Raw genomic sequence first — 15,489 nt, forward strand, 5'->3', positions numbered from 1 at the left:
ACATTTTATGTGCTCTCTAGAAACACTTTAAAATCCAACACATCCTCCATTTTGAATTTCCAGGAAGCAAAAGAGAATCACTCAAGATAAAAGGAGGTAATTTAGTGGCTTAAAACAACCATTTTAGTTTGCTTACAGTTGTGTGTAGGTCACGGATTTAAGAAGGACTCAGCTGGGCAGGTCATCTTTTATCCACATGAGATCACGTGGGTTTGGAGGACCTGTTTCCATAATACTTATTCATGAAGTATCATATCTGGCATCTCCTTGTTGTTTGATTTATCTTTCTTCACATGGTGTCTCATTTTCTAAGGTCTTTCCATGTGGTTTGAGCTCCTCATGGCAAGGTGGTCTCGAGTAGTTTTACTTTTTATCTGGTGGCTGGATTCTAAGAGGGCAGGACAGAAGTATCATTCTCTTAAAGGTTAGGCCCAGGAGCGGGTTTAACCTGACTTCTGTCTTACTTCATTGGTCAAAGCTGTCATAGGGAACACTCCTCTTCATGGGAAGAGTATCAAAGAATTGAGGTCATCTTTTTTTTTTTTTTTTTTTTTTCGGTACGCGGGCCTCTCACTGCCGTGGCCTCTCCCGTTGCAGAGCACAGGCTCCGGATGCACAGGCTCAGCGGCCATGGCTCACGGGCCCAACCGCTCCGTGGCACGTGGGATCTTCCCGAACCGGAGCACGAACCCCTGTCCCCTGCATCGGCAGGCGGACTCTCAACCACTGCGCCACCAGGGAAGCCCTGAGGTCATCTTTAGTATGCCACACACTCTTTGGGGCATGAGGTCTAATATGAAATCATAATTCCTTGATTTTTCATCTGCTCATTTTTTTGATGAGAAGGAAAGAAATAAATGGTTAATCCAACCAACTTTCTTAACAGCATTTAACTGGCATTTTGAATGAGACGATTCTTCGGGTGGGTGTATGCTAAAAATCATGGGATATTTAGTATATAGCACCCACTGAGTGCCACTGGTGCCTCACCCCCATCATTGGACAATAAAAACACAATCCACAGCATTTCAGAACTCTCCATGGTGGCACAGATAGTACTTCTCCCAGATGAAAACCATAGACCTGATATCTTAAGATGATAGATTTCCTAGAGAGGTGATGATCAGGTTACTCTGTGGGCTGTATTGATGTAGATAGTAATAAAATGACTAGTTTCTGTTCGTTCCAATCCGTACAATTCAAAGTTCTTACTCAGTACCTAGATCCTCTGTGTTTCTATCAATGGAAGTTGTTGTAGAGCTGTAGGAACATACAATATGCACCCTGCCCTCAAGCGGGATCTGACATTATTGGAGACATATTAGTCAATCTTCAGTGAAAAATACTTCATGCCACTTACAATAAGAAAAGGCATTTATTATGGGATATTCGGAAATGTAGAAAACTAAAGAACACACACACACACCCCTTGGATCACACAATTCAGATGTACCACTGTTGACATTCTGATGGGTCTCATTGCTATTATTAATATGTGTATCTGTATGGAAGGACTTTATATATATGTATACATATAACAGATAATATCTAGTACTCGGTAATACTTGATAATAGAGATATGGTATTATATATAGTACTTTCTGTAATATGCTTTGATAACTCTTACCACTGAAAAGCACTGGAGTTAATTTTTAATATAAGACATTACTTAAATGAAGTGTTAAACAGAATCAAAGGGTAAAGAAGTGTGTATGGCGATGCTGACCAGGGTTAGTGAGGAAGACTCCCAGCTTCATCAGGAGCTTGGAGCATGGGTAGAGTTAGGATTAACAGGCTCCTAATCAATAATTTCATGATAAGAATGGGCATAGTATAATTAGAAGTCTAGTTTTTTTCTTTGTTATTTTTTCCTAACTTTGGTAAATACGATAATGTCTTACTAAGTTTTACTGAGTTTTGAGTTTGAAAATGGTAATACACTCAAGAGATATGGGGAAACTGGGAGCGGGCGTTGGTTTTTAAAATGCTCTCTCAAAGATGTCGTTAAAATCTGCATAGCAGTCTAAATAAACGCACAGGTGGAGTCAGTGACAGCTGTGATATATTGGTCCTACATGAAATGGTAGGGTGGGAGTTTCAGAAGTTGGTGAGTGAGGAAATACTAAAAGATACCCTCTAAAGAACACTTATTATTCGCAGTGAGTTCAACTCCAGAATTTCTGTTTCTTTCCCAAAGTGAAAGGAAGGAAACAAAGCCTTCTCTTATTGTTTTCAGTTTACTGCTATAGTGATAAAGGAGACAAGAGAGTTATTACCAACTACCTGGACAGTAAATATTATATTCTAAACAATAATGCATTTACTAATATTACCCATGGTACCAGTAACTGAAATTACTAATGTACTAATAAAATAAAAATAATGCAAATGAATGTAAGTTGCATGAGGCCAGAAACTGTGTTTTGTTCTCTTCTGTCTCCTAACCACTCAACAGTTACTAGCATATTGAATAATGTTGAATGACATTAAGAAGAATGTACTCCCTTATGAAAAATGGGAGAAGAAGTAAATGGCATGAGCAAAAACAAGGAACTACTTTATAGCAAATGTAAATTTTTGCCTATCGAAACTGGCTAGTAAAATGCTGTTTTTATACTATGACACCTTGGTTGAGTATAACCTACCCAGCGGCTAATCCAGAAAATCTTTGTGTAAGCAAAACAGCCTTGAGATTCTTGCCTACATTTTTGGTTAATCTAGTTATAACTTATTTAAGACAATGTATTCAAAGTGACTAAAAGATTATTTTGTTAAAATTTGAGAGTGACTGTTACTAAAATTCATGCAATTACATAAAGTAGAAAGCCAGAATATGGTAGATAGAGAAACAACACATTATTTTAAACACCACTTAGTCTAGGGTAAATTAGATAATAAGCACTATATAAATACTTGTTATTGAATGAACAAATAAATGGTTTGTTTGTATTATATCATAATGAAGATGAGTCAGTAGGGGAAAAAAAAGACTACTAAAGGTGGTTTCTAAAAGAAATAAGCATAAGCACTATTTACAATAGCCAGGACATGGAAATAACCTAAGTGTCCATCATCGGATGAATGGATAAAGAAGATGTGGCACATATATACAATGGAATATTACTCAGCCATAAGAAATGAAATTGAGTTATTTGTAGTGAGGTGAATGGACCTAGAGTCTGTCATGCAGAGTGAAGTAAGTCAGAAAGAGAAAAACAAATACCGTATGCTAACACATACATATGGAATCTAAAAAAAAAAAAAAAAACCAAAACTGGTTCTGATGAACCTAGGGGCAGGACAGAAGTAAAGACACAGAGGTAGAGAATGGACTTGAGGACACGGGGAGGGGGAAGGGGAAACTGGGACGAAGTGAGAGAGTGGCATGGACATATATATACTACCAAATAGTGGGAAGCAGCCGCATAGCACAGGGAGATCAGCTCGGTGCTTTGTGAGCACCTAGAGGGGTGGGATAGGGAGGGTGGGAGGGAGGCTCAAGAGGGAGGGGATATGGGGATATATGTATACGTATAGCTGATTGACTTTGTTATACAGCAGAAACTAACACAACATTGTAAAGCAATTATACTCCAATAAAGACGTTTAAAAAAAGAAAAGAAAGAAGCATACTAAAAGAATTTTAGTTCATGCTTATAAACTTTTTATTAAAACATAACCATTGCAAAATAACCAGGATAGACTCATAATGATAAATGGACCAACAAATCCTGGTCAAATGAAAATAATATTTCTGAGTTAATTGGTAATTCTAATGCCTCACTTGATAAAGTCAATATCATAAGTAACGTTGTTATTCTACACAGTAGGAACCATAAGTAGAGTCACTATTTTAGGGACAACAGTGGTTAAATTTTAGTGGTCAAGAGAATCAGTTGAGAAAGTTGTTAAAAGTCTGATTTCTGGCTCTCAACACTAAATGATCCTCATTCAGCATGTCTGGGGTCAGGTGTCTGATTCTGCATTTGTAACCTCCATTTCAGGTGATTGCTGGGTAGGTGATCTGCGGTCTACATCTTGAAAAACAGTTCTTGGAATGTTTGCTGCTCTGTCCCTGCTCAGAAGATTCAAACTGTAAGTAATTAATGGACCCAAGATACTGTTATTTTGGGGGGACTTTTTTGTTGTCGTTTCTGGGCATTCTTTTGGGGCTTGCCCTCCAACTAGATTAAATTCCCCTAAAATCTGCTTTGCCTCGTTAAAATAACTACCCTCACTCACTCAGGACTTATGTTCACAAGTAAGACTGGTCTGAAAATTCCTTTCTTGTGTACTCTTTACTGGGTTTTAATAACCATGGTATATATGTCTTCCCTTTCTGTGCTATGGAGGCCGTTAAGTTGCATTAGAATCAACTGCTTTTAAAAGTTTGTAAAATCCCCCTATGAAACCATGTGGACCTGGTGATTTTGATAAAGGGGGAGACTAGATCTTTGAGCAATTCCTCTGTTTTTCTTTTATCTGTATTTGAACTGTTTGGCTGTTTTATCACTTCTAGAGTAAATTTTACATTTTTGAAAACTGTAGGTTTCATTCATATGTTCATATGTTTCTGTTTGTGCAGGATTTAGTAAGCTAGTTTCATATGCTTCTCTGAATTTTACCCATTTTATGAATATTCCCCTCTCTTCCTTATTTTGTGTATTTTTTTCATATCTCACTCTTTTCCCTTCAGTTAGCTTATAGGTGAGTCATGGAGAAAATGACAGCAAGTAATTTAAGCAATAATTTTTTAAATTAGAAAAATAATTTAAAATGAGTTCCAAAAAAATTTAAAAAAATAGAGTTTCCTCAAAGATGGGAAAAGTGTATACAAATACACGTATGAATCTGCCATTTTCCATTCTAGTTAATCTTGTTGTGCCCTTGGCAAATGGGGCCTGTTCTAATGCATTTATACTTATATAGAAATATAAATAAAAGAATGCGGTTCTATTTTACTAATGGTGTATACTGATTAAAAACTATATATACATATATAGTTTTTACACTGATGTGTTAATGTTGATTATGTTTTGAATATCTGTTAATCTATATGCAGGCATACCGCCAAAATATTGCAGGTTTGGTACCAGACAACTGCAATAAAATAAATACTGAAATAAAGCGGGTCATACAATATTTTTGGTTTCCTAGGACGTATAAAAGTTAAGTTTACATTATATTGTGGCCTGCTAAATGTGCAGTAGCATTATGCTGAAAAACCAATGTACATGCCGTAATTAAAAATTGTATTGCTAAAAAATGCGACCCATCATCTGAGCCTTCAGTGAATCCTAGTAGTGACATCAAAGATCACCAATCACAAATCACCATAACAAATAAAATAATAATGGAAACGTTGGAAATATTGTGAGAATTACCAAACTGTGACACAGAGACACAAGGCGAGCAAATGCTGTTGGAAAAGTGGTGCTGATAGACTTGCTCGGTGAGGTCTGCCACAAACCTTCGATTTGTAAAAAAAAATGCAATATCTGCAAAGCGCAATAAAATGAAGCACAGTAAAGTGAGGTATACCTGTATCTATCCATAAATTTAAGTGGATTAAACTTTTTTCACGTGGTAAGAATGCTTACAGATTTGTAAAATTCTCCTAAGCATAAGCTAGGGCTGAGAACAGGAAATATGGCAGAATGAGGTCAATAGAATAGCAATGAGTTGTGTTCTGTGCATGTTGGTGTCGGATGGTCATTTGTGCTCACTGAACCCTCCCTAAGTCTTAAATGTGACTGTTATTAGTCATCATTTTGTTGACTGGTCTAAAAAGAAGGAGAAATAAAATAATATTAAGTATCTTAATTATACTGGGTAATATTAATCACATTTCAGTTATTTCATTCTAATAGGTATAGTTCTGTTAGTCTTATGGTACAAATTTGAAGAAAAAAGATACTTAAAATTGGTCTTTTTTTGTGTGTAAAAGTAAAATTCCCTTTTTTTTTTTTGCAAAGCTCATTTGTAGCACTAGGGAGGTCATTTCCTATCTGTAGGTCAGAGATGGATTGAATGCAGAATTCTAATAACTTTTTCAACACCTGTTGACACCTATAGTCTTTTCTTTCCCTTGGTGTGTGTGGGGTAGGGTGACGGCTCTAGTTATGTGCAGAATTGCTATGAAGATGCCCTCTGTCATGATAGGTGCCAGGTGCACTGCTAGCACTCAATAACTAATGGATAATGATAGGATATATTCACACCTTGGAAATGAGGTGGTGAATTTTTTGAATTTTCTGATAGAGTTCAGCACAATGAGAATCCCCACGGAGGTACCCGGAGTGAGGATCTGTCCCTGCGATAGCAGGTGATGACAGGGGACTCTGTTTCAATATGTTTTGGACAGGAAATCACAGCTTTGGTCTGCTGAAGCTGGCGAGTTTTCATCACTTATACACCAGTGGTGTTATAGACTTGTGGAATCTGTCATTCTGAAAGGATTCTGGAAGCCAAAGAGTGACTCTTACCTCAGATGACATTGGCGTCCCCTGGCACTGAAAATTAAATGTATGAAGTGAGAACTTCTCTAAAAACAATAACACAAACACAATTATGAGGGCAATAAGAAAGTGGTGGTGTTTGTCAAGTTGAGGCTGGAAAGAGCTTTTGTTCTCATTTATAGCAACTCAAATTACTACACAAAGTAAAGACAGACAACGTTTGGAGTGAAATTAATCCTATTTAAATTCTTTAATAACTTCAGATTCTTTTTAAAAATTGGTTACTAGACAGTGGGAGTTGGATGCCAGACTGGTATCTAAAGGCCATTGGTCCCCTGCAAAAAAAAAAAAAAAAAAAAGTGGAATTATAAGTATATTAGTACTCCAGTGGGAATGTGTATTGGAAGGCTTTATTAAAAGTGACCCTGATTTACTTGTTTTGAATTTCTCCATGAAGACTACGGAGTCTGTTACTATTTAGTGGGCCTCATCCAATATTAAGTGTGAAAAGTGGAGAGTACTCCCATCAGTTTGGGGGTTTATGTTTTCCCACTTGTACAGCCCCAAGGGCAGCTCATTTCCAGGGAGTGAGGTGAGGACAGATGGGACCAGTCCACCTGCCCAATGCCTCGCAGAGTCACCTGGCTTAGGTTAGAGAACCATGGCAACTAAACACTTCCTATGCTCACTGAGTCACCGCTTGGCTGTGCGGTCCTGGCCAGTTCCTGAGGTCCTGTCTGACCTAAAGTTCTGTTCTCTATGTGTTAAGAAAAAGGACAGGGTCAGCAGAGTAGACACTCCAGGTCATGCTGACCTGCGATCCTAAGATAGGGACATTGGACTGTTTAAAAATAATGATTTCCCTTCTAATCTTTTCCTTGTATATATATTCCTCTTTTCTAATTTGCCCCAGTTCCTTTCACTGTTTTGAAAACAGTTGCTTTGCTGAACCCCTTGTTGGGGTAAGCCTAGCTTTCACAAGCCATATTCCTCTGTTTGAGAGATTGCACAGCACTCTTTGAAAATGTTTTCAGGTATTTTGTGTTGGTTTACTTATTTTGCCAGCAAGATTTCAGCCCCTGAATAGACTTTGTGTAGCCTTATGAAAATGCTGTTTTACTACCCTGCTGCAAGGCTGTGAGTTTATTACAGTCCTAAATTTGGAGATAAACCCTGATTTATCTCAATATTGGTTGATTCCTGGTCCTCTGAAGACAGCGTCTGTGGTTAAACTTCATCCTTCCTTTCCCAGATCCAGTGTCTACCTCTAATTTGTTCCTGGTGAGTGACGGCAAGTTCATAGCCTCAGTTAGAGTTTTACTTCTTTCATTTGTCAAAGCTGCCTTATCTTTCCTTTCTGTGTGTCTTTTTGTTTGGGCATGCATTTGAGAGCTTTAAGGGTTTTGTCTTAAGATCCCTGGATTGGAGGTTTTAAGTTCCCAATGAGGATCGCCCCGCAGTCAGCAGCCCTGCCTCTCCACACTGCCCCATCAGCAGGATCACTTAGAGCAGAAGCAGGCCCATCCTTTCCCTGGAAGGACCACCCCTTTCTCCAGAAGGACCACCGAGACAGCTTATACAGTTGTGTGCGCTGAGAGAGGCCCCTGTTGGCCTGCACCTCCAGAGTTTACTTTTCAGGCTTAGAAAAGCCCACGGACATTCCACACTATATCACCCATTTGCAAAAATACTAGATGAAAAATGCAGAAATGAAGCAAGTTTGTAAATTAATGGAGGATGAGCTCCTGTGACTCTGTCATCCTCTTCCTTATGAGTTTTCAGATGTTTAGCCCGTGGAATTTGCAGTAGAATCTTATAAGAGCAGGAGTCTTAAGCCTTTAGGTTTGTCAGTGCAAGTGAGTTAAGGGGCTTTTCTGAACAAGAGTGCTAAAATTTCAAACAATTCCTTTGTTTTTGACCTAATGATAAATGTGGAAGAGAAGAAACCATTTTGTTTGCTTTCTCAATTCTAAACAGTTTACCTATGGATGTATGTGTCCAGAGTCTGTATAGGTGATGGTCTTGGGACCAAAGGAGGAGATGAATCTGAGCTCCCAGAGCTCAGAGGCAAAGAACTGGAGGGACTGAGCTTTGAGATGTGGTCACCCTGACGACCATTGCTTGAGCCAAGCACTTGTCATTGTGTGTCTGGGTACAAGAGAACCAGGGAAACAAAACGTGCATTCAGCCTCATGGCCTCTGCAGAACCTCTGTTAGGACTGTGGGATCCTTCCTTTCATTTGACATGGGCCTCAGGTGGTCATAAACAGGTGCTACTCAGGGAACAGATGTTCTGAGACAAGGTAACCTGCATGTCACCCAGCTGTAATGGTTTTAGGTGTGGTACAACCTGGATTTCATACAGTGAGCTTTCTTAGGAACCAGGTTTGGTATATGCTTAGAAACAGAGGAGAGAGGAGAGGAGCTCCCCAACACAAGAATTCAGATGACTGCTCCAGCAAGAAGCTCCTTTCCAGAAAAATGAGGGAAGCAGCAGCAAAATGCTGAAAGGAATCAGTGATCATCGGAGCATCACTTAAGGCAATTGAGACAAAGAAATAGGTGGGAAAATGCCTCATAATTTGCCTAATAACTTGGATCTCTGGTTTTCTGTGAGAAGGCTATTTTAACAGGGACTTGTGCTGTTGAGAGAGAATGAGAGTTACAGTTAGTGTAAATGCTGAGGTCAGAAACATTACATATTAGGGGAAAATCCAACCAGACACGTTATTTTTAGGCCCTTACATTTTCACTTAATTTGAATTATTTTATTTCTCTCCTTTCAATATTGACCAAATTAGTCTAGAGAGAAACACTCTAGTTGTTGCTGGTTTTTGGTTTCTCTCGTCGTTTTTTGGCCTACTACTTGATCATTTGAATATTTTGAGGCATATAAACCATTTCCCATCTCCTAAGTTAAGAATTAAAGATTTAGAATATAGGTAAACCGAAAAATTATAGCTGAGAAAAGCTGCTATGTCTCCTTGGAAGGAACGTTGTCCTTTTTCACTTTTTGTTTCTTTCTTTGTAGTTAGTCTTTGTCTGAAATTTTAACATTTATTGTCCACATGGTTATAATCTCTTTGGGGGCACCAAAATCATGAGACCTGTCTTATTTTCAGACTCTCACAGCAAGATTATTTCTTAGAATGCATTTCTCAAAACATATATCACAGGCAGTAATTTGTACTTGTTTCAACTGGGAGTTTTGTAGCAGTGGTTCCTGTCAGTGGGACAGCGTTCATTGTTAGGTTGGTTCAGCATCATATCGATTAGTTCTTCCTTCCATACTCCAAGGACACTGGTTTTCCTTTGCAGACTATATCTTGAGTCAGTGTTAAACTTTGAGTGTTAAATCTCTTGTAGACCTCTCCTTTGTATGGCTGAAGGGAATTTTCAACTTACCCGGCATTCTTGTATATAACAGAATTACATTTTGTGTTCCCAAATGCTTTGTACCATTGGCATTGTTTATTTTGGTTTGGGAGTCCTATGGACCTCTAGATCTAGCTGCTTCTCCTAGAAGCTGTACAGTAGATTTCCAGAATGCCTATTGAATTAAATAAAGATTTACATTCATCACAGAGTTTATAATTTAAGAGGTTGTTGTGATCTTGTTTTTCCAGATATACTAATACAGTCAGAAAAATCTCCCATATGAGTGTTTGTACCTCTCCCCTTGCCATCACCTTACAACGGGATGGTCCCTTGGCCCACTGAATTAGAAACAAGATTAAAAAAAAAAAAGTCATCCAGCCACATCTGACTAGCAGAGACACTGGAAATAGCATGTCATTTTTAAGTTAAAATGTTCTACTTTTTGTAATGTTTTCATTGTAAAATGTGGGAAAGGATGACATTTGGCTGTCAAAGATAACATTTCTGAAACTTTTGCATTTCTACATTTGAGATTTTAAGTTTTGTTTATGACGTTGACAAAGTATCTTAGAGCATTAATACAGGATTTATAAAAATAAAAATTATTTCCTTTACTGTATATACTTAGGATTTTTGCTGCTAGGTGTCCTAAACTCATAAAAGAGTTTCTGTAATCCAAATCACCAAACTTACTCAGTTTTATCTGTACTTTGAAATGCACTGCATTAAATATGGTGAGATGGTGGGAAGCGTTTACTTTATGTAGCACTGCAGGTAAATTACCACATCCACACCCCTCGCATCCCCTCCTCACCCTGGAAAAGTCATTGACAAGACACTTCAGATGGTATGGGCTCTACAAACATGAAGATTGTGTAACATGATGCAGCATTATTGACCCGTTCAACTGCCCCATCCCACTCCTGAGAACCCCTCCTTACCCTGCCCCGCAGGTAGGTGACCACTGGCCTTGGTTTGCCTGGACCTCTCCCAATTTTAGTACCCAAAGTCTCATGTCCCAGGAAACTCCTTAGTCCCAGGCAACCAGGACAACTGGTCACCCTACTCTGCAGCCGTGTTCTGGATCATGAGCCTCCCCTAGGGCCATGACTGACACAGTCAGTGGTCTATGTTTTTGTCAAATTGGACCATTCGTTCACCTTCTCTGTCCTTGGGATTGTGAATGCTGAACTGAGAGAAACACACTGAGACTAGGAGTTGTTTGCAGCATTATTGTATTAAATGCAGTCCTTCAGAGCAGTGCCACATCGATTGCACATTAAAATCACCTGGGACATTTAAAACATACATTTTTGTTTGGCCTTGGCTCCCAAAACTGATTTAATTGGTTTGAAATGGGGCCTGCATATGGTACTTTAAAGCAGTCTTATCTGATGGTTCTAAGATGTAGCCAGAGTCCCCAGTCCACTGCTCTTAAAAAAAGATTTACAAACTCCCCAAACTTCCAGTATCGAGGCTTCTGGAAGTGCCTTGTTTTCTGCTATTTCTGAAGCCTGCTTATTCAACAGTTTCTTGGATTCCATAAGATACTCCAGTATCTTTCTAGTAAATCAGTTAAAAAAAAAAATCTACCTTGAATTGTTTCCTATTTTTGACAACAAAAGGAAACATGAATATTATAAAACAAAGTCAGTTTTTCTAAGTTTTCTACTTTGGGTGAAGCAGTTGGAGAAATAGATCAAAGCAGGGTGCAATAATGAAGGAAAGACTTGTGCTCAGGACCCAAAGAATAACAGTCTTATAGCTAAGGCCAAAGCCTCCGCATAGCATATATTAAACATTCAAGCATTATGAATTGAATGAATGAGTCAGTGAATTCCACAGCCCCATACTATGGAATATGGATCAAAACCCATATGATCGTTTAGAATTAAGTTCTAGGAAATATTGTCACCCTAGATAAAATGAAAAGAGTATTAGTTTAAAAATAAAATATTAGAACAGTTGTAGCACTCTGTTTTCTGTTATTTTGCCTCCGTTGCCAGGAAACTTAGAACCAAAATTATGCTTAATTAGTAAGCATATTTCCCTAAGTTTAAAGCATTTTTATTTTTCTGTTCCTTTCCAAAGTTTATATTTTATAAAGTTTAATTTTGTTTTAATTCAAATTGTTCTATTTCGTGAGTCTCACATACTAAGCTATTTTTTTTTTTTTTTTTTTTTTTTTTTGCGGTACGCGGGCCCCTCACTGTCGTGGCCTCTCCTGTTGCGGAGCACAGGCTCCGGACACGCAGGCTCAGTGGCCATGGCTCACGGGCCCAGCCGCTCCGCGGCATGTGAGATCTTCCCGGACTGGGGCACGGACCCGTGTCCCCTGCATCGGCAGGCGGACTCTCAACCACTGCGCCACCAGGGAAGCCCTAAGCTATTTTAAAGTTTCTTTTGAATTAAAATGTTACAGACTAAGAAGAAGAACACATACAAGAATGAAGTGTTCATAAGACGAAAGCCACTATTAATACTCATAGGACATGGCTTATGGAAATTAAAGATCTTCTTTTAAATTACGAACGCTGATAAAGAAGTGCTATGATAATAAATTTGGGAAAAAAATATCAGAATGTAGACTAGGAAATATTTTCAGAACACGTTTAATGCAAAAAGTTAATATTTTTAATATAAAAACTCATAAATAAAAATATAAAAAGATAAAAGATAAAACTCCAAGAAAAATGGGCAAAGATCATGATATAACAATTCACAAAATGAAAAAAGGCTAATAAGCATATCAAAACATGTTCATCATTACAAGTAGTCAAAATAAAGTAAATTAAGACAAGAATGAGGTGTTTTGTTTGTTTTTCAAAAAGGCAGAGATTTTTAAAATATCCAAGGTAGTCAAGAATTTTGTAGAAAAAAGAACTGTTTGTTGGGATCACTAAATGGAAATGGAACAATATTTCTAGAGGACAAATTGGTAATACGGATTAAGGTATTCATACAGTGCTACCCCTCTAAATGTTAGTAGAGTTGGCCCTTTGTATCGTGCGTTCCTCACCTGAGGATTCAACCAACCATGAATGGAATATATTGAGGAAAAAAAAAATCCAAAATGTTCCAAAAAGCAAAACTTGAATTTGTAGTGTGCCCTGGCAACAATTTACATACATTTACATTGTGTTTACAGCTTTTACATAGCATTTATACTGTATTAGCTATTATAAGTAATCTGGAGATGATTTAAAATATATGGGAGGATGTACATAGGTTATGCAAATTCTAGGCCATTTTATGTAAAGGACTTGAGTATATGCAGATTTGGCCCTGGCACCAGTCACCCATGGATACCGAGGGATGATTGTACTCATACCTCATGTATGTTATAAATGTTATATATAAATTAAAAGCAAATACATATGGTACATTTTCACTCTGTGTGTGTACACACACATACCTACAACAAAAATTTTACTAGGATATTGATCCGTACTACCATTATTGATGATTTTTATTGACCTTCCTGTAATTCCTACATTTCTTTAATACATGTATTATTAAAAATCAATAAAATTATGTCCAGTAATTGGTAACCAATATATGTAAAAGCCATTCTCTTGATTTAATACTATTCTGAAGAGTTTTACTATAGTCTTTATAGCTGTATTAGTTGTTTCCCACAGGTATGTATAATGTTGAGAAATTGGACGTGTATATGTAGCTATTGTCCTATGATGGAAGCTGGATGGTCTTGGCCAGACTCTGAATTTATTATTAGTGGTTGAAATATATCCATGAATTGGGAAGGAGAGGGTGCACGAGAGAAGAAACCTATTGTGTACTTTTAAATTCTTTGCATAACTACAGATGCATGCGTTGGTTATAAATATTGTAGACAATCATAAATTTGTATTTGAGCTTTTTTGTTAGAATTGGTAGGCTTTACTACCATACCAGAAAATTAGGACACAAACCCTAATTATGATAACCCACAGAAAATCTCTTTTGTGGACTAAAAGCTATAATCAAAGCCTTTATGTGAATAGTTACATTTTGGAACAGAAGGCATAGTTTAAATGTTGGGAATATATTGATCATTCATATTTCACTGTGAGCATTGCCTGTTCCTTAGACTATTAAATATTCTTATATACATATGCTTAACAGTATGTGTAAAACCAAATTTTGTAATGATTTGTTTGACAGAAAATTTTAATAAAGTTTATTAATTTGGATACATTATTAAATATGAAGTATGGGACTAGGTGCTTTATGTATCATGTCATTTAATTCTCTTATTAACCATTCAAGGCATGTAGCATTATTCCCATTACAGAGATGATGAAAATAAGTAGTTTGCTTGTAAAGCAATTATCTTTTGTCATCACTTTTATTTTAAAAATATATTATTAGAATCTGTAATCCTCTAAATCCTGTGATTGTTTTATATATGTATTTTGCACAATAGATTTTTTTCTTGCAGGATATGCATTTTAGGTGATCATAACCTCTCTGTATACGTATTAGTATATTCTAGAGTAAGTAGAATTTGAGGTTATTGCTTTTGAGTTTTTGCTCATAATTTTGCAATGTGTACTACCATGAATTTATTGCAACTATTAATAATTGGTGAGACTTCTGAAGAACTCCATTAAGCATTGAACATGGTCTTTCAAATTCACTATTTTACAACATCACACCTAACTAAAATATAATACAGGGGAAAGTAAACTATAAAACAATAAATTACACATGCATTACATTTTTATATTAATGTCATGAATGATCTTATTCTATTTTATTTAACTAGAACCTGCATTTCCAAAAAACTCCCCCAGGAATTTTGATGCAGCCAGTCTATGTGATGCTTTTTTAAAATCCCTAAAGTGTTCCATGGTTAAATAAGTGTGCAGAATGCTGGGTTAAGTGAAATTAAACAAGTTATTTGGTGTGGGACTTCACAGAATTTTTAAATGGCAGATATATTTGTAACTCACCCTAAGAAAACTACAGTAGGTACCATTTCTCAAATTTGACCACAGAGTCCTATTTAAAGGGAACATACCTTGGGACTCGAGTCCTGGGAAACACTCTGAGAGAAGAGTTTATAACATCTGGACCTGTGTTGCTAGAGTGGAAATAATGAAAATGGCTTTATTTTTGGCAACCAGAAGGCACTCTCAGGCTACACTGCCATCCCCAAATGGGCAAATATTTCTTAGCAATAACTGTCATACATACAAACAGTACTTCTGTCCCTGTTGGTTTGCTATCTCAATATATGATTTGAATTTAAAGGCCATTTGAATGCGGAGTCTATTAGCATATGTATAATAATATTTGATAAACAAAACAGTATGCCATTTAACAGGGTCCTTAAACCTATATATTGGATTAACATGTCTGCCTCACTAAAAATTATTACTTTATAATATCTTTACTAGTAGCAGATAATGTTTTTAAGCAAAATTCAGCATCAAAAGTGACAAGCACAGAGGATTTTTAGGGCGGTGAAACGAATCTGTAAGATAATATAATGGTGGATACGTGTCAAAACCCACAGTGTGTACGACACCAAGAGAGAACCATCATGTAAGCTATGGACTTTGGGTGATAATGATGTGTCAGTGTAGGTTTATCACTTATAACAAATGTACCCCTCTGTCGGGGGCGGGATGTTGATATTGGGGGAGGC

At 37.2% G+C, this 15,489-nt stretch overlaps 1 protein-coding gene across 3 annotated transcripts in view; it reads left to right on the forward strand.

The window, feature by feature from the left end:
* Positions 1-15,489, forward strand: part of LOC307193308 (uncharacterized protein) — a 1,334,119-nt gene that overhangs the window by 579,293 nt on the left and 739,337 nt on the right. For all 3 annotated transcript variants that reach the window (XM_079935107.1, XM_079935085.1, XM_079935089.1), the window contains one exon: positions 4,005-4,095. The gene's annotated coding sequence lies outside the window, so the exon portion shown is untranslated. The remainder of the gene's footprint in view (positions 1-4,004; positions 4,096-15,489) is intronic.

This window comes from Stenella coeruleoalba (assembly GCF_951394435.1).
Source record: "Stenella coeruleoalba genome assembly, chromosome: 10".
Classification (NCBI taxonomy): Eukaryota; Metazoa; Chordata; class Mammalia; order Artiodactyla; family Delphinidae; genus Stenella; species Stenella coeruleoalba.